General features: G+C 36.8%; 2 non-coding genes across 2 annotated transcripts; both read right to left on the bottom strand.

Annotated features, from left to right (window-relative positions):
* Nucleotides 1-2,448: 2,448 nt before the first annotated feature.
* TRNAC-GCA (transfer RNA cysteine (anticodon GCA)) lies at nt 2,449-2,520 on the bottom strand. The gene has a single exon. It is a non-coding gene; the product is annotated as a tRNA-Cys (tRNA).
* A 4,036-nt stretch (nt 2,521-6,556) lies between these two features.
* Nucleotides 6,557-6,628, bottom strand: TRNAF-GAA (transfer RNA phenylalanine (anticodon GAA)). The gene has a single exon. It is a non-coding gene; the product is annotated as a tRNA-Phe (tRNA).
* Between the last annotated feature and the right edge of the window lie 9,319 nt (nt 6,629-15,947).

The following is a 15,947-nucleotide window of genomic DNA, read 5'->3' as shown; positions in this document are numbered from 1 at the left end:
TCCTAGTAGTGGTATTGTATGATCAAAGGGTATACATATTTTTTTTTTAGGATTTTGCAAGACAAATGGGGTTAAGTGGCTTGCCCAAGGCCACACAGCTAGGTAATTCTGAGCCCGGATTTGAACCCAGGTACTCCTGACTCCAGGGCTGGTGCTTTATCCACTGCGCCACCTAGCTGCACCTGGGCATACATATTTTCATTGTCCTTTGAGTGTAGTTCCAAATTGCTCTTCAGAAACAGTGAATCAGTTCACAACTCTACCAACACTGCATTAGTTTACAGTTTTCCCACATCTCCTCCAATTTTGATCATTTTTCTTTCTAGTCATATTAGCCAATCAGATATTTTCTCATTTTTCTTCTCAATAATCCTAGAGGTAGGTTCTATTATTATCTTCAAGTGGTCAATAGAGGTTAAAGTAACTTCTCCACGATTACTCATACAATTAGTGTCCGTGGCTGGGTTTGAAATCAGGTTTTCTTCACTCCAGATCTACTCCTTTGTTTCTTGTGGTCCTTAATGGTGTTAGCTAAGTCACTTAACCAGGTCCAACTGATGTATTGCTCATACCAACTGAACTAACCAGTCAAACATTGTGTATGTCCACTGAACCCCAAATGGAGAAGAAGTTGTCCAGGGGAGTCAGGGAGCCTACATTTAGGTTCTAGGTTTATTATTAGCTGTGTGATTAATGACAAGTCTATTTTGGGATTCAGTTTCCTTATCTGTAAAATGAAAAACAAAATTGAACTAGGTCTTAATTTCCTTTTAGTTCTCAAACCTGTGATCCTATTATTATTAATCTTTTGTTGCTTAGTTGTTTTCAGTCTTGTCTGATTCTTTTGTGAACCCATTTGGGATTTTCTTGACAAAAATGGTGGTTTACCATTTACTTATAGATGCGGAAACTGAGACAAACAGGTCAAGGTCACAGAGTTAATAAATATCTGAGTCTGGATTTGAACTCATGAAGGTGAGTCTTCCTGACTTCAGAGCCAGCTGCTCCCCCATTTTAAATTTGTATTTTATTTTTCAAATTACCTATTATGAAAATTTTTCAACATTCATCCACTAACTATAAGTTACACAATTTTCTTTCACCCTCCCTTCCCCTTTCCCTTCCCTCCACTGCAGTCTAGTGAATATTGTTCTTGTGCATTTGTGCTTAACATGTTTACATATTAGTCTTTTTTTGTATGAAGAGTTAGGACTAAGGGAAAATCCTGGCAAAGGAAGGAAAAATACAACAGAAATTTTTTAAAAAATACAGTGTTTATTTAGATTTTGTGGGTTTTTTTTTTCTTTTCATCTGAATGTGGTTGCCATCATCCATAGCATTTCTCCCGGGGTTTTCCTAACTTTCTGAACTGTTGAGAGGAGCTGCATCCATCAAAGCTGCTCAACTCACAATGTTGTTGCTAATGTGTACAATGTTCTCTTGGTTCTGCTCCCTTCACACAGTATCAGTTCCTGTAATTCTTTCCATGCTTCTCTAGGGGTCCAGCCATTTATGGTTTCTTTCATCTGGATAAGTTAGAATAAAGGTAAAAGGCTTGAGCCAAATATAATTTGCTTCAGTTGTGTAGTCTGGTATAATTGCAGATTTGGTTCTGCTGGGCATCTTTCCTGGAAGATAGGAAGAGGCTAAGAAGAAAAGGTATTCTATAGCATGACCTCCATGTACTGTCCAAGAGGCACCACTCCTCCTTGGTAACACTGCATCCTTGAATGTCACCAACTCCTGGGGTGGGGGTGGGGGGCTTTGGGTCACAAGGGTTGTTCTCTCTGGGTCTGTACTCTCTCCATGGAAATGGCTTTGGTCCAGTGCAAGCTGACCTATCTCCCAGACAGGCAGAGTTGGCTCCCAGAGGGCAGGGAGATCTCAGCTCCAGCTGCTTCTGCTTCTGCTTCCAGACAGCACTCCCTTTTTATTGGATGGCTGCTGAATTAGCTCAGTTGGAAGTTCATGGAAAATTCCTAAGCTTGCCCCCCCCCCCCAACCAGGACACTTTTGGGCTGGTCACCTCAAGTCCTGGCCCCAGAGAAGAGGTTATCCCCTGCTCTCACTCAGCTCTCTCTGCTCCTTTTGGGCCAGGTCTGTAGTTTTAATTGACTTGGATGGGACAGGATCCTGGATGTCCTGACCCCCCCTGAGCCTCCAGGTCTCTGCTGCCTGTAATCTGCCTGGTCAGTAATGGGCTCTGCCAAATAGGGGGCATGCTCTTGAGACTTGCAAAAGCTACACTGGAGGTTCTCAGTTCCAGAAAAGTGGCCTCAATGAGTTGGGCCTGGTGAGACTCTCTTTCTGGTAAGGCCATGCCATCCCAAAAGATTTCCAGGAAGATGTCAGTAAAACCACAGTGAGGGCATGGTAGGGTGTTAAAGGGGTAGCTACCTGAGGCAAGGAGTGGCTTGAACCAAGCACCTAAAAGATGAAGCAGCTGGTAGGGGGCACCTGGATTTGAACCAGGGACCTCTTGATCTGCAGTCAAATGCTCTACCCCTGAGCTATACCCCCTGGCCCACAGTGATATCTTCAATTAGTACCTTTCTATACTGCTTGTCACACCCAGTTCAACTGGATTCCAGAGGCCTTGGCAGATTGGGGAGATGACACTCCAACACCCAGTCCTCAGCCTGGGCATACCTGTCTCCTCAATAGTGCATCACTGGAGGCTGGCCACCAGCCACCAAGCCATCCAGTGGCCCCTTGGGCTTCTACCATTGCTGCAATAGGACCTGAGTGCCCACCCACAAGGACCCACCCAACAGGCACACAGCAAAGATGTCCCAAAGCTCCCCGAGACCAGCAAATGGGACACTTCTATAAAGACTTGCTTGGACTTGGAAAAGGGTAGTAGATGCTGGTCTATGCCAAGGTTCTGCCATACTATCTTCATGCAGTTTTTATGAAACAGTGAGTTCTCATTCTAGAATCTAGATTCTTTGAGTCTGTTGAAAAGCAGATTACTATAGTCATTTACTACTGCTTCTTTTGCTCCTAATCAATTCCACTGATCCACCAATCTGTTTCTTAGCCAATACAAAACAGCTTTGATGATTGATATTTTATAATATAATTTTAACTTACCCTCCTTTGCACTTTTTATTAGTTTCCTTCATATTCTTGAGGTTTTGTTTATATATATACATATATATATGTGTATATATATATATATATATATAAATTTAGTTATATGTTTTCTAGTTCAATGATTTTTTTTGGTATTTTGATTAGTAAGACACTGAATAAGTAATTTAATTCAAGTAGAACTGTCATTTTTATTATATCACCTTGGCCTAAACATGATCAGTTGATATTTACCCAATTATTTAGATCTGATTTTGTGTGATAATTGTTTTGTAGTCCTTGCCATATTGTATCTTAATTTGTTTTGGCAGATAGACTCTCAAGTATATTATGTTGTCTACAGTTTTTTTGTTTGTTTTTTATTAGGTTTTTAAAAAATTTTTGCAAGGTAATGGGGTTAAATGTCTTGTCTAAATTCACCCAGTTAGGTAATTATTAAGTGTCTGAGATAGAATTTGAACTCAGGTCCTCCTGACTCTAGGGCTGGTTCTCTCTCTCTCTCTCTCTCTCTCCCCTGATGATTTATGTGATTTTATTTTATATCCTACAACTTTGCAAAATAACTACTAATTATTTTAAGTAGTATTTAGCTGGTATTTTAGGATTGTTGAAGAATACTATTATATCATCTACAAAGAGTGAGAGCTTTGTTTCTTTATTACCAATTTAATTCCTTCAATTTCTTTTTCTTCTTTTATTGCTAAAGCTTGCATTTTTTTATTTTGAAGATTTTATTTATTTTCAGTTTTACAAATTTCCCCCTAATCTTAATTCCCTCCACCACCACCCCACAGAAGGCAATTTGCCAGTCTTTACATTGTTTCCATGGTATATATTGAGCCAAATTGAATGTGATGAGAGAGAAATCATATCCTTAAGGAAGAAACATAAAGTATAAGAGACAGAAAGATCAGACAAAAAGATATCTGTTTTTTCCTAAATTGAAGGTAATAGGCCTTGTTCTTTGTTCAAACTCCACAGTTCTTTATGTGGATACAGATGCTATTCTCCATTGCAGACAGCCCCAAATTGTCCCTGATTGTTGCACTGATGGAATGAGCAAGTCCATCAAGGTTGATCATTACCCCCATGTTGCTGTTAGGATGTACAGTGTTTTTGTGGTTATGCTCATCTCGCTCAACATCAGTTCATGCAAATCCCACCAGGCTTCCCTGAATTCCCATCCCTCCTGGTTTCTAATAAAACAATAGTGTTCCATGACATACACATACCACAGTGTGCTAAGCCATTCCCCAATTGAAGGACATTTATTTGATTTCCAATTCCAATTCCAATTCCAATCACCACAAACAGGGCTGCTATGAATATTTTTGTGCAAGTGATGTTTTTACCCTTTTTCATCATCTCTTCAGGGTATAGACCCAGTAGTGATACTGCTGGATCAAAGGGCATGCACATTTTTGTTGCCCTTTCGGTGTAGTTCCAAATTGTTCTCCTGAAAGGTTGGATGAGTTCACAGCTCCACCAACGATGTAATAGTGTCAGATTTCCCACAACCCTTCCAACAATGATCTTTATCCTTTCTGGTCATATTGGCCAGTCTGAGAGGTGTGAGGTGGTACCTCAGAGAAGCTTTAATTTGCATTTCTCTAATAAGTAATGATTTAGAGCCACTTTTTCATATGGCTATCGGATTTATTTGATCTCCTCATCTGTAAATTGCCTTTGTATATCCTTTGACCATTTGTCAACTGGGGAATGTTTGTTTTTTAATTTGAGTCAGTTCTCTGTATATTTTAGAAATGAATCCTTAGTCAGAAACATTAGTTGTAAAGATTGTTTCCCAGTTCACTGCATTTCTTTTGATCTTGGTTATAGTGGTTTTGTCTGTGCAAAATTAAAGCTTATATTTCTAATAAAATTTTGAATAATAGTGGTGATGTTGGGCATCCTTGTTTTACACCTGGTCTTATTAAGATTGCTTCTAGCTTATCCATTATATATATGCTTGTCATTGGTTTTAGAGAGATATTGCTTATCGTTTTGAGGAACACTCCATTTATTTCTATGTTCTGTAGTCTTAGGAAAGGGTGCTAGTATTTTGTCAAAATCTTTTTCAGGAACTATCGAAAGAAGCACATGATTTCTGTTATGTTTGTTATTGAAATACTCAATTATGCTGATAGTGTTCCTGAGATTGAATCAAACCTGCATTCCTGGTATCCTACCTGATCAGAATGTATAATCCTAGTGATAATTTTTCTATAATCTCTTGTCCAATTTTTATATCAAAAGTCATTAGAGGAAATTGGTCTGTTATTTTCTTTCTCTGTTTTGGTTCTTCCAGGTTTAGATATCAGCACCATATTTGTTGTCAGAGAAGAAATTTGACAGAATTGCTTCTTCACATATTTTTCAGAGTCTATATAGAATTGGAATCAATGTTCTTTAAAGGTATGTTAGATTTACTTTATCAATCTGGTCTTGGAGATTCTTTTTCTTAGGAAAGATGGTTTGTTCAATTTCTTTTTCTGAGGTGGGATTTTTAAAGTATTTAATTTCCTCTTTTGTTAATCTGGACCATTCTTAGTTTTTAAAAGATTCATCCATTTCACTTATTGTCAAATTTATGAAATAGATTTGGTAAAATAGCTCCAAATTATTAATTTCTTACTAATTATTTGTGATATAACTTTCATTTTTGATATTGGATTGTTTTTTGCTAAAATTAACTGAAGGTTTATCTATTCTATTGGCTTTATCATAAAACTAATTCTTAGTTTGATTAGTTCTATAGTTGCCTTTGTGACCACCTGGACTTGGGAAGTCCAGGCAACCAGATGTCAGACACTCTGTGTCCAGGAACAGGCCAACCTCTCCAGCCACAGCAGGGGATAGAGAAGCGGCTCCATGAGACAGGGCACCAGGGCAAGGCTGGAGGCCCAAGAAGAGCCTCACCCAGGAAAATCGGCCCAAGACACACTTACCCCTAGAAGAAGAAACCTTTGGCAGTGGGGATATTGCAGGATATGAGGCACTAGAAACAGACAGGCCCTGGTGGAGGCAAGCGGGCATGTGTTCCCTGGATGGGAGCAAGTTCCTGAGTCCCCTCAGCCCCAAGGTCTGGCTGCCTGAAGTCTACCTGGTCAGTAGTGGACTCTGTGAAGCAGGGGGAATGCTCTTGAGTCTTGTGAAGGCCACCCTGTAGGTTCTCAGTGGTAGGAAAGAGATCCCAAGTGTAAATCAACTTAAATAGATCAGACTTTCCCCAGAGACTCTGCCACCCCAAAAGATGTCCAGAAGGAAGGTGTCATTAAATCCCTGGAGAAGCAAGATTATATCATAGAGGGGGTGTCTGTGTGAGGTCAGAGAATGCCCTGGGGCGGTCCAAACATCCCTGGAGAGTGCCAATCACAGCTTCCGCTGAGGCTGAGACTGGACAGATACCGTGGAGACCAGTAGGAAGAGTAGCTGGAAGGCCTAAAAGCTGAGACAGTTGGTAAGGGGGCACCTGGATTTGAACCAGGGACCTCTTGATCTTCAGCCAAATGCTCTACCCCTGAACTATACCCCCGGCTCACAGGGACACCTTCAATTAACTCCTTTCCAAACTGCCTGCCACACCCAGTGCAGGTGGATTCCAGAGGCATTGCAGTGCCTGGAAGAAGCCTCTCCTGAGCTCATCTGTCTGCCCTGACCCTTAGGCACATTAATGGCACATTCCTGGGGCCTGCCCAACAGCCACCAAGTCATTGAGTATCCCCTTGGCTCTTTGGCATTATTTTGAGATTCATCCTCTACCCTCCAATTGGATCTGAGTGCCCACCGTGAAGAGCCTGGAAGACATCTAGTAGAGAGCTCCCCAAGATCTCCCAGGTCATCAGGTAGGACCATCTCCTGAAAGACTTGCTTGGTCTTTCTGCTTCATTGTGGCCTATGAGCAAGAAAGCCTGGCCCTCAGCACAAGGGTTGCTCCTTTTCTTTGTTTTTTTTTCAGATTAATAATTTTATTTTGTTAATTACATGTTATGAAGGTTTTTCAGCATTCATTCACTTGCATAAGTTATCACTTTTTTCTATCAGTCTCCCTTCTATCACTCTCCCTTCCCACCATCCTGCCCAAAGCAATGAACAGTCTGCGTTATGTACAATCATATTTACACATTAGTTCTTTTCTGTATGAGGAATTAGGACTAAGGGAAAACATACAAAACCATGGCATAGAAAGGAAAAACATAAGAGAACTTTTTTTTTAAAAGTAAGAGTATTCATTTAGACTTTGTGTTTTTGTTTTTCCTCTCGGATGTGGATGTCTTCCAAAGTTGTCCTACTTTCTCTAAACTGCTGAGAGGAGCAGTATCCATCATAGTTGATCAACTCACACAAAGTTGTTAATGTGCATAGTGTTCTCTTGGTTCTGCTCCCCGCGCTCAGCATCAGTTTGTGTAATTCATTCCATGCTTCTCTAGAGTCAGACCATTCAAGATTTCTTACAGAACAACAGTTCTCCACAACATTCATATATGATAACTTCTTCTGCCATTCCCCACTTGATGTGTTTTACTTCAATTTCAAGTTCTTTGCCACTACAAATGAATAGTTTTGAACCTGTGGAACTTTCTCCCCCTTTTTTTACATTTTGTTCTGATTAGTGGCTTTGTATTGGTATTGTTGGATCAAAAGTTATGGTCATTTTTATCGCTCTTTGTGCATAGTTCCATATTGCTCTCCAAAATGGTTGGATTGGTTCACAGCTCCATCAACAATATATTAATATCCCAGTCCTTTCACAGCCTTTTCAACAATTATCGTTTTCCCTTTTTGTCATCTTATCCAATATGATAGGTGTGAAGTGGTACCTCATAGTTCTTTTTTTTCATTTCTTTAATCAATAATGATTTGAAGCACTTTTTCAAATCATTATATATAACTTTAATTCCTTTGTTTGAAAAGTGTTCTTATCCTTTGACCTATCAATTGGGGAATGACCATATAAATCTTATTTAATTCTTATATGGTTTAGAAATGAGATTTATATTAGAACCCCTAGGTGTGAAAATTGTTTCCCATTTTTCTGTTTTCCTTCTAGTGCAGAAGTTTTTCATTTTATATAATGTCTTCCATTTTGTAATTTATAATGTACTCTACTGTTTGACCATAAATTTCTTCCCTTTCCATAGATCTGACAGATAGAGTATTTCTTGATCTGTTCATTGGATTATGGTATTATCCTTTATGTTTTAACACATTTTGACCTTATTTTTGTATAGGGTGTGAGCTATGGGTCTATGCCTAGCTTTTGTCACATTATTTTCCAGTTTTCCCCTGTAGTTTTTGTCAAATACTGAGTTCTTATCCTAGAAGTCTAATATCTTTGGATTTGTCAAACAATAGTCTGTTATGGTCATTTACTGCTGAATCTTTTGTACCCATTCTAATACACTGGTCCATTACCCTATTTCTTAACCTGTATCAGGCAGTTTTGCCTAGTGACTGCCACTTTATACTGTAGTTTTAGATTTGGCAGAAAGCTAGACCACCTTCCTTTGCTTTTCCAATCCATTGTGTTGATATTCTTTTTTCTTTTTATTAAAGATTTTACTTGAGTTTTACAATTTTTCCCCCCAATCTTACTTCTGTCCCCCCCCCCCAGAAAGTGTTTTGTAGGTCTTTACTTTGTTTCCATGTTGTACATTGATCTAAATTGAGTGTGATGAGAGAGAAATCATATCCTTAAGGAAGAAACAAAAACTATTAGAGATAGGAAGATGAGACAATAAGTTATCTCTTTTTTTTTTTCTAAATTAAAGGTAATAGTCCTTGTTCTTTGTTCAAACTCCACAGTTCTTTATGTGGATACAGATGGTATTCTCCCTTGCAAACAGCCCCAAATTGTCCCTGATTGTTGAACTGATGGAAGGAGCAAGTCCATGAAGGTTGATCATCATCCCCATGTTGCTGTTAGGATGTACAGTGTTTTTGTGGTTCTGCTCATCTCGCTCAACTTCAGTTCATGCCAATCCCTCCAGGCTTCCCTGAATTCCCATACCTCCTGGTTTCTAATAGAAGAATAGTGTTCCATAACATACATATATCACAGTGTGCTAAGCAAATTCCCATTTGAAAGACCTTTACTTGATTTCCAGCTCTTTGCCCCCACAAACAGAGGTGCTATGAATATTTTTGTACAAATGATGTTTTTGCCCTTTTTCATCATCTCTTCAGGCCCAGTAGTGGTCTTGCTGGATGAAAGGGTATGCATATTTTTGTTGCCCTTTGGACCTAGTTCTAGACTGCTCTTCAGAAAGGTTGGATGAGTTCGCAACTCCAGCAACAATGTAATAGTGTCCCAGATTTCTCACAACCCTTCCAACAATGATCATTAATCCTTTCTGGTCATATTGGCAAATCTGAGAGGTGTGAGGTGGTACCTCAGAGAAACTTTAATTTGAATTTATTTAAAAATTAATGATTTAAGAGCAATTTTTCAAGTGACTTTGGATTGCTTTGGTCTCCTCCTCCGTAAATTCCCTTTACATATCCTTTGACTGTTCGTCAACTGGGGAATGGTTTTTTTTTTTTAAATATGACTTAGTTCTCTGTATATTTTAGAAATGAGTCCTTTGTCAGAAACATTAGTTGTAAAGATTGTTTCCCAGTTTACTGAATTTCTTTTGATCTTGGTTACAGTGGTTTTATGCGTGCAAAAGGTTTTTAATTTAATGTAATCGAAATTATCTAGTTTGTTTTTCGTGATGTTCTCCATCTTTTCCTTTCTCAAAAGCTGCTCCCTTTTCCATATATCTGACAGGTAAACTAATTCCTTGATCTTCTAGTTTGCTTATAGTATTGTTTTTTATATCTAAATCCTGTTTCCATCTGGATCTTGTCTTGGTAAGATATGTGAGGTGTTGGTCTAATCTAAGTTTATTCTATATTAATTTCCTATTTTCCCCACAGTTTTTATTAAAGGGAGAATTTTTATCCCAATAGCTGAACTCTTTGGGTTTATCAAATAGCAGCTTACTACAATCCTCTCCTGTTGTTGCCCATAGTCTATTCCACTGGTCCATCACTATTTCTAAGGCAGTACCAAACAGTTTTGATGACTGATGCTTTATAATATAATTTTAGATCAGGTAGTGCTAAGTCCCCTTCTTTTGCACTTTTTTTCATTAAATCCCTTGAAATTCTTGACTTTTTATTTCTGCATATGGATTTACTTACAACTTTTTCTAACTCATTAAAGTAATTGTTTGGAATTTTGATTGGTAGGGTACTAAGCAGGTAGTTTAGTTTTGGTAGAATTACCATTTTTATTATATTAGCTCTGCCTATCTATGAGCAATTGATATTTGCCCACTTATTCACATCTGATTTAATTTGTGTGAGAAGTGTTTTATATTTGTTTTCAAAAAGTTTCTGAGTCTGTCTTGGCAAATAGACTCCCAGGTATTTTATATTGTCTGAGGTTACTTTGAATGGGATTTCTCTTTCTAGCTCTTCCTGCTGTATCTTGCTAGACATATATAGAAAAGTTGAGGATTTATGAGGGTTTATTTTATATCCTTCAACTTTGCTAAAATTACTAATTGTTTCTAGTAGTTTTTTGGATGATTTCTTGGGATGCTTTAGGTAGACCGTCATGTCATCTGCAAAGGGTGAGAGTTTTGCCTCTTCCTTCCCAGTTCTAATTCCTTCTATTTCTTTTTCTTCTCTAATTGCTGAAACTAACATTTCTAATATGATATTGAATAGTAGTGCCGATAATGGGCATCCTTGTTTCACCCCTAATCTTATTGTGAATGCCTCTACCCTCTCCCCATTGAATATAATGCTTGTTGATGGTTTCAGATGGGTACTGCTAGTTATTCTAAGGAACAGTCCATTTATTCCTAAACTCTCTAGTGTTTTTAATAGGAATGGGTGCTATATTTTGTCAAAAACTTTTTCAGCATCTATTGATATGATCAAATAATTTCTGATAGGTTTGTTGTTGATATAATTGATTACACTAACAGTTTTCCTAATATTGAACCAACCCTGCATTCTTGGGATAAATCCTACTTGATCATAATGTATTATCCCAGTGATAACTTGCTGTAATCATTTTGCTAAGATTGTATTTAAGATTTTTGCATCCATATTCATCAGGGAGATAGGTCTATAATTTTCTTTCTCTGTTTTAACACTTCCTGGTTTATGAATTAATATCATATTGGTTTCATAGAAAGAGTTAGGCAGAGTTCCATCTTTCCCTATTTTTCCAAAAAGTTTATATAGAATTGGAACCTATCATTCCTTAAATGTTTGGTAGAATTCACTTGTAAATCCATCAGGCCCTGGGGATTTTTTTTTTAGGGAGTTCAGTGATGGCTTGTTGAATTGCTTTTTCTTAGATAAGGTTGTTTAGGTATTTAGTCTCCTCTTCATTTAACCTGGGCAACATATTTTTGCAAATATTCATCCATTTCACTTATATTATCAAATTTTATTGGCATAGAGTTGGGCAAAAGAATTTCAAATTATTACTTTAATTTTCTCCTCTTAGGTAGTGAGTTCACCTTTTTCATTTATGATACTCACCATTTGGTTTTCTTCTTTCTTTCTTTCTTTTTTTTTTATCAAATTGACCTAAGGTTTATCAAGTTTATTAGTTTTTTCATAGAACAACTTTTGGTTTTATTTATTAATTCAATAGTTTTTTTGATTTCTATTTTATTAATTTATCCTTTAATTTTTAGAATTTCTAATTTGGTATTTAATTGGGGATTAAAAATTGGGGATTTTTAATTTGTTCTTTCTGTAATTTTTAATTGCATATTTAGTTCATTGATTTTCTCTTTCTCTAATGTATTCATGTAAGCATATAAAGATATTATATATAGTCCCTGACAGTTGCTTTGAGTGAATCCCATAGGTTTTGGTATGTTGTTTCATTATTGTTGTTATCTAGGATAAAATGATTAGTTCTTTCTATAATTTGTTTTTTAGTCCACTCATTCTTTAAAATGAGGTTATTCAGTTTCCAGTTGGTTCTGGGTCTATATGTCCCTGGCCCAAAATTGCATGTGACTTTTATTGCATTGTGATCTGTTACATCTTTATGTATTCACTATTTCTGCCTTTCTGCAGTTGATCATTAGGTTTTTTTGTCCTAGTACATGGTCAATTTTTGTATAAGTGCCATGTACTGCAGAGAAAAAGGTATATTCCTTTCTATCTCCATTTAATTTCCTCCATAAGTCTATCATATCTAGTTTTTCTAATAATCTATTTACCTCCTTAACTTCTTTCTTGTTTATTTTATGATTTGATTTCTCTAGTTCTGAGAGCAGAAGGTTGAGGTCTCCCACTAGTAGAGTTTTGCTGTCTATGTCTTCCTGTAGAATTGTAACTCTAACAGAGAGAATATACCTAGCCAGAAGTGATGGACATTCATGACCTATCCATGAGACTGCTACCCAATGGGATGAAACTGGCTATATCCCCACTTGGGAGAGAGACTCTAATAATTCTCAAGAGTTTTAACTCTATTAGATAGAATGTACTTAGCTATAAGTGACAGATACTCAGAATTTTCTATGACTCGGATAGAATGATTTTAAAAACACCACCTCCTTCAAAAGGGGGACAGGAAGGAAATGGGAGGAGGGAGGGAGGGGATTGAATGGGGGTAGGTACAAAGAGGTACAAAATACCTATGATAATAGAGGGGAAGAAGGGAGGAGATGAGAAACACCTGAATCAGCTTCTCATCAGACTTGGCTTAAAGTCAACTTACATACATACATAATCAGTTAACTTAAAAAACATCTAACCTTTCAAGTACTAAAAGGGGAAAAGGGGAGGGGGTGGGACAGAGAAAGGGAGGGGGAGGGAAAAAAGGGGAACCAACAAAAGGAAGGGAAGGAAAAAGGGAGAAAGGGAACACATTGAAGGGGGTGGTATTCAGAAACAAAATATTGGGGAATACAAATAAAGGGGGGAAAGGGGGGAAAATGCAAACAGAGGAAAGATAGCATGGAGGCAATAAAGAATTAGTAATCGTAACTTTGAATGTGAATGGGATGAACTCTCCCATAAAATGTAAGTGAATAGCAGAGTGGATTAAAAACCAGAATCCTACAATATGCTGCTTACAAGAAACTCATTTGAAACAGAGAGATACATATAGAGTCAAGGTAAAAGGTTGGAGCAAAATATATTTTGCTTCAGCTGAAGTGAAAAAAGGAGGGATAGCAATCCTTACCTCAGATAAAGCAGCTGCAAAAATAGATAGCATTATAAGAGATAAGGAAGGAAACTTAATCCTCCTAAAAGGTACCATAGACAATAAAGTTATTTCAATACTGAATATATGTGCACCCAATGGAATAGCATCCAAATTCTCTTGATATTCTTGGCCTATTGTTGCTCCAGATGAATTTTGTTACTATTTTTTCTAGCTCTATAAAATAGTTAGTTGGTAATTTGATTGGAATGGCACTGAATAAGTAATTTAATTTGGGTAGAATTGTCATTTTTATTATATTAGCTCTACCCAACCATGAGCAACCAATGTTTCTCCAGTTGTTTGGATCTGAGTTTATTTGTGTGAAAATTATTTTGTATTTTTTTTCATATAGTTTCTGGGTTTGTCTGGGGGGGGTTTAATTCCCAAGTATTTTATCTTGTCTACAGGTACATTAAATGGAATTTCTCTTTCTATAAATCCTGCCCTTGGACTTTGCTTTTTATATATAGAAAAGCTGGTGATTTAAATGGGTGTATTTTATATCCTGCTACTTTGCTGAAGATGTTAATTGTTTCAAGTAGTTTTTAGTTGATTTTTTGGGGTTGTCTAAGGATACTATTATATCATTTGCAAAGAATGAGAGCTTTCTTTATTACCTATTTTCGTCATCTTTTTTTTTTTGTAAGGCAATGGTGTTAAGTCTTCATTACCTATTTTAATTCCTTCTATTTCATTTTCCTTTCTCATTGGCAAAGCTAGCATTTCTAATAATACAATGTATAATCATGGTGATAATAGACCCCTACTCTTACTGGACATGCCCCTAATTTTTCCCTATTACATATATTTTTTGATGGTTTTAGATAGATACTACTCAATATTTTAAGGAAAACTCCATTTATTTTTGCAATCAATAGTGTTTTTAGTGGGAATGAATGTTATATTTTGTCAAAGGCTTTTTCAGCATTCATTGAGATAATGATTTCTGTTGGTTTTGTTATTGATATCTTCAATTACATTGAGTGTTTTTTTAATATCTAACCATCCTGTCTACCTGACATAAATTTGACCAGATCATGGTGTAGTGTCCTAGCAGTAACTTGAAATCTCTTTGCTAAAATTTAATATCATATTTTTTGTATCAATGTTCAATAAGGAGATTAGTCTATAATTTTCTTTTTCTTTTTTGACTCTTTCTGATTTAGCCATAAGTACCATATTGGTGTCTTAGCAATTTGGCAGAATTTTTCCTGTTTTTTAAAACTAGTTTATGTAGAATTGAAATTAATTGTTCCTTTAACATTTGGTAGAATGCACTTGTAAGTTCATCTGGACCTTTGGACTCCTTTTTTTTAGGTTTTTTTGCAAGGCAAATGGGGTTAAGTGGCTTGTCCAAGGCCACACATCTAGGTAATTATTAAATGTCTGAGACCGGATTTGAACCCAGGTACTCCTGACTCCAAGGCTGATGCTTTATCCACTACAACACCTAGCTGCCCCCTGCACTTTTTTCTTAGAGAGTTCTTGATGGTTTCATCAATTTCTTTTTTATGAAATGGGTTTGTTTAAAGGATTTTTTTAAGAATTAATTTTTTTTAGTTTTTTTTTGCAAGGCAATCGGGTTAAGTGACTTGCCCAAAGGCACTTAACTAGGTAATTATTAAGTGTCTAAGGCAAGATTTGAACTCAGGTACTCATGAGTTCAGGACTTCAGGGCTGGTGCTCTATCCACTGTGCCATCTAGCTGCCCTAAGAACTAATTTTTAAGAATTTGAGAATGTTTCATCTGATGTAAATCTGTATACTTTGTATTTTTGTAAATATTCATCTATTTCACCCAGGTTGTTGAATTTATTGGTATACAATTGGACAAAATAGCTTTGAATTATCTAATTTCTTCCTCAATGGTGGCGAGTTTACCCTTTTCAGTTTTGATACTGATAATTTGATATTCTTCCTTTTTAAATCAAATTTACCAAATGTTTATTTATTTTACTGATTTTTTTTTATAAATCTAACTCTTAGTTTTATTTATTAGATCTATAGTTTTCTGGCTTTCAATTTTATTAATCTCTCCTTTGATTTTCAGAATTTCTAATTTGGTATTTATTAGGGAATCTTTAATTTGTTCTTTTTCTAGCTTTTTTAGTTGTACATCTGTAAGAGACTGTTGAAGGTCACAGGAAGGTCATTACTTGACTGGGAATGACTTAAAGGTCTTCTTGCCCATGTACACCTTGGCCTACTAACCTAGGTCAACTCTCTGGATTTTCTCATGGGCTCCTCATGTTTTGTCACTTTCTGGAGCATTGTGTATAAACACTAAGATGGTGATAGCAACATTGTGTGAGAGTACTAGTAAACTTATCACCTGCTGTCCAGAAGCAGGGGGCATTGTTTGACTAGTAATTAGAGAATGCCATGTGATTAGGAGTGAACTAGGGGCTAAAAAAGGGTATTTAAACACTGGTATTCAGTTTAATAAGTGAAGAACTTGCCTTCTTTGTCTCCTGCCTCTTCAACATTCGCCTGAGAACTTGTACAGCTGGACTGAGTCAAGTAATAGGTTATGAGTAAAGTATAAATTAGCCAGCCCGCACACAACATATGGTGCTCAGCATGGGGCACAAAGGCAGGAAACAAGCTGATTTCGGGG

Source organism: Macrotis lagotis, chromosome 7, assembly GCF_037893015.1.
Source record: "Macrotis lagotis isolate mMagLag1 chromosome 7, bilby.v1.9.chrom.fasta, whole genome shotgun sequence".
NCBI lineage: Eukaryota > Metazoa > Chordata > Mammalia > Peramelemorphia > Peramelidae > Macrotis > Macrotis lagotis.
This window is presented reverse-complemented; position numbering and strand designations above follow the sequence as displayed.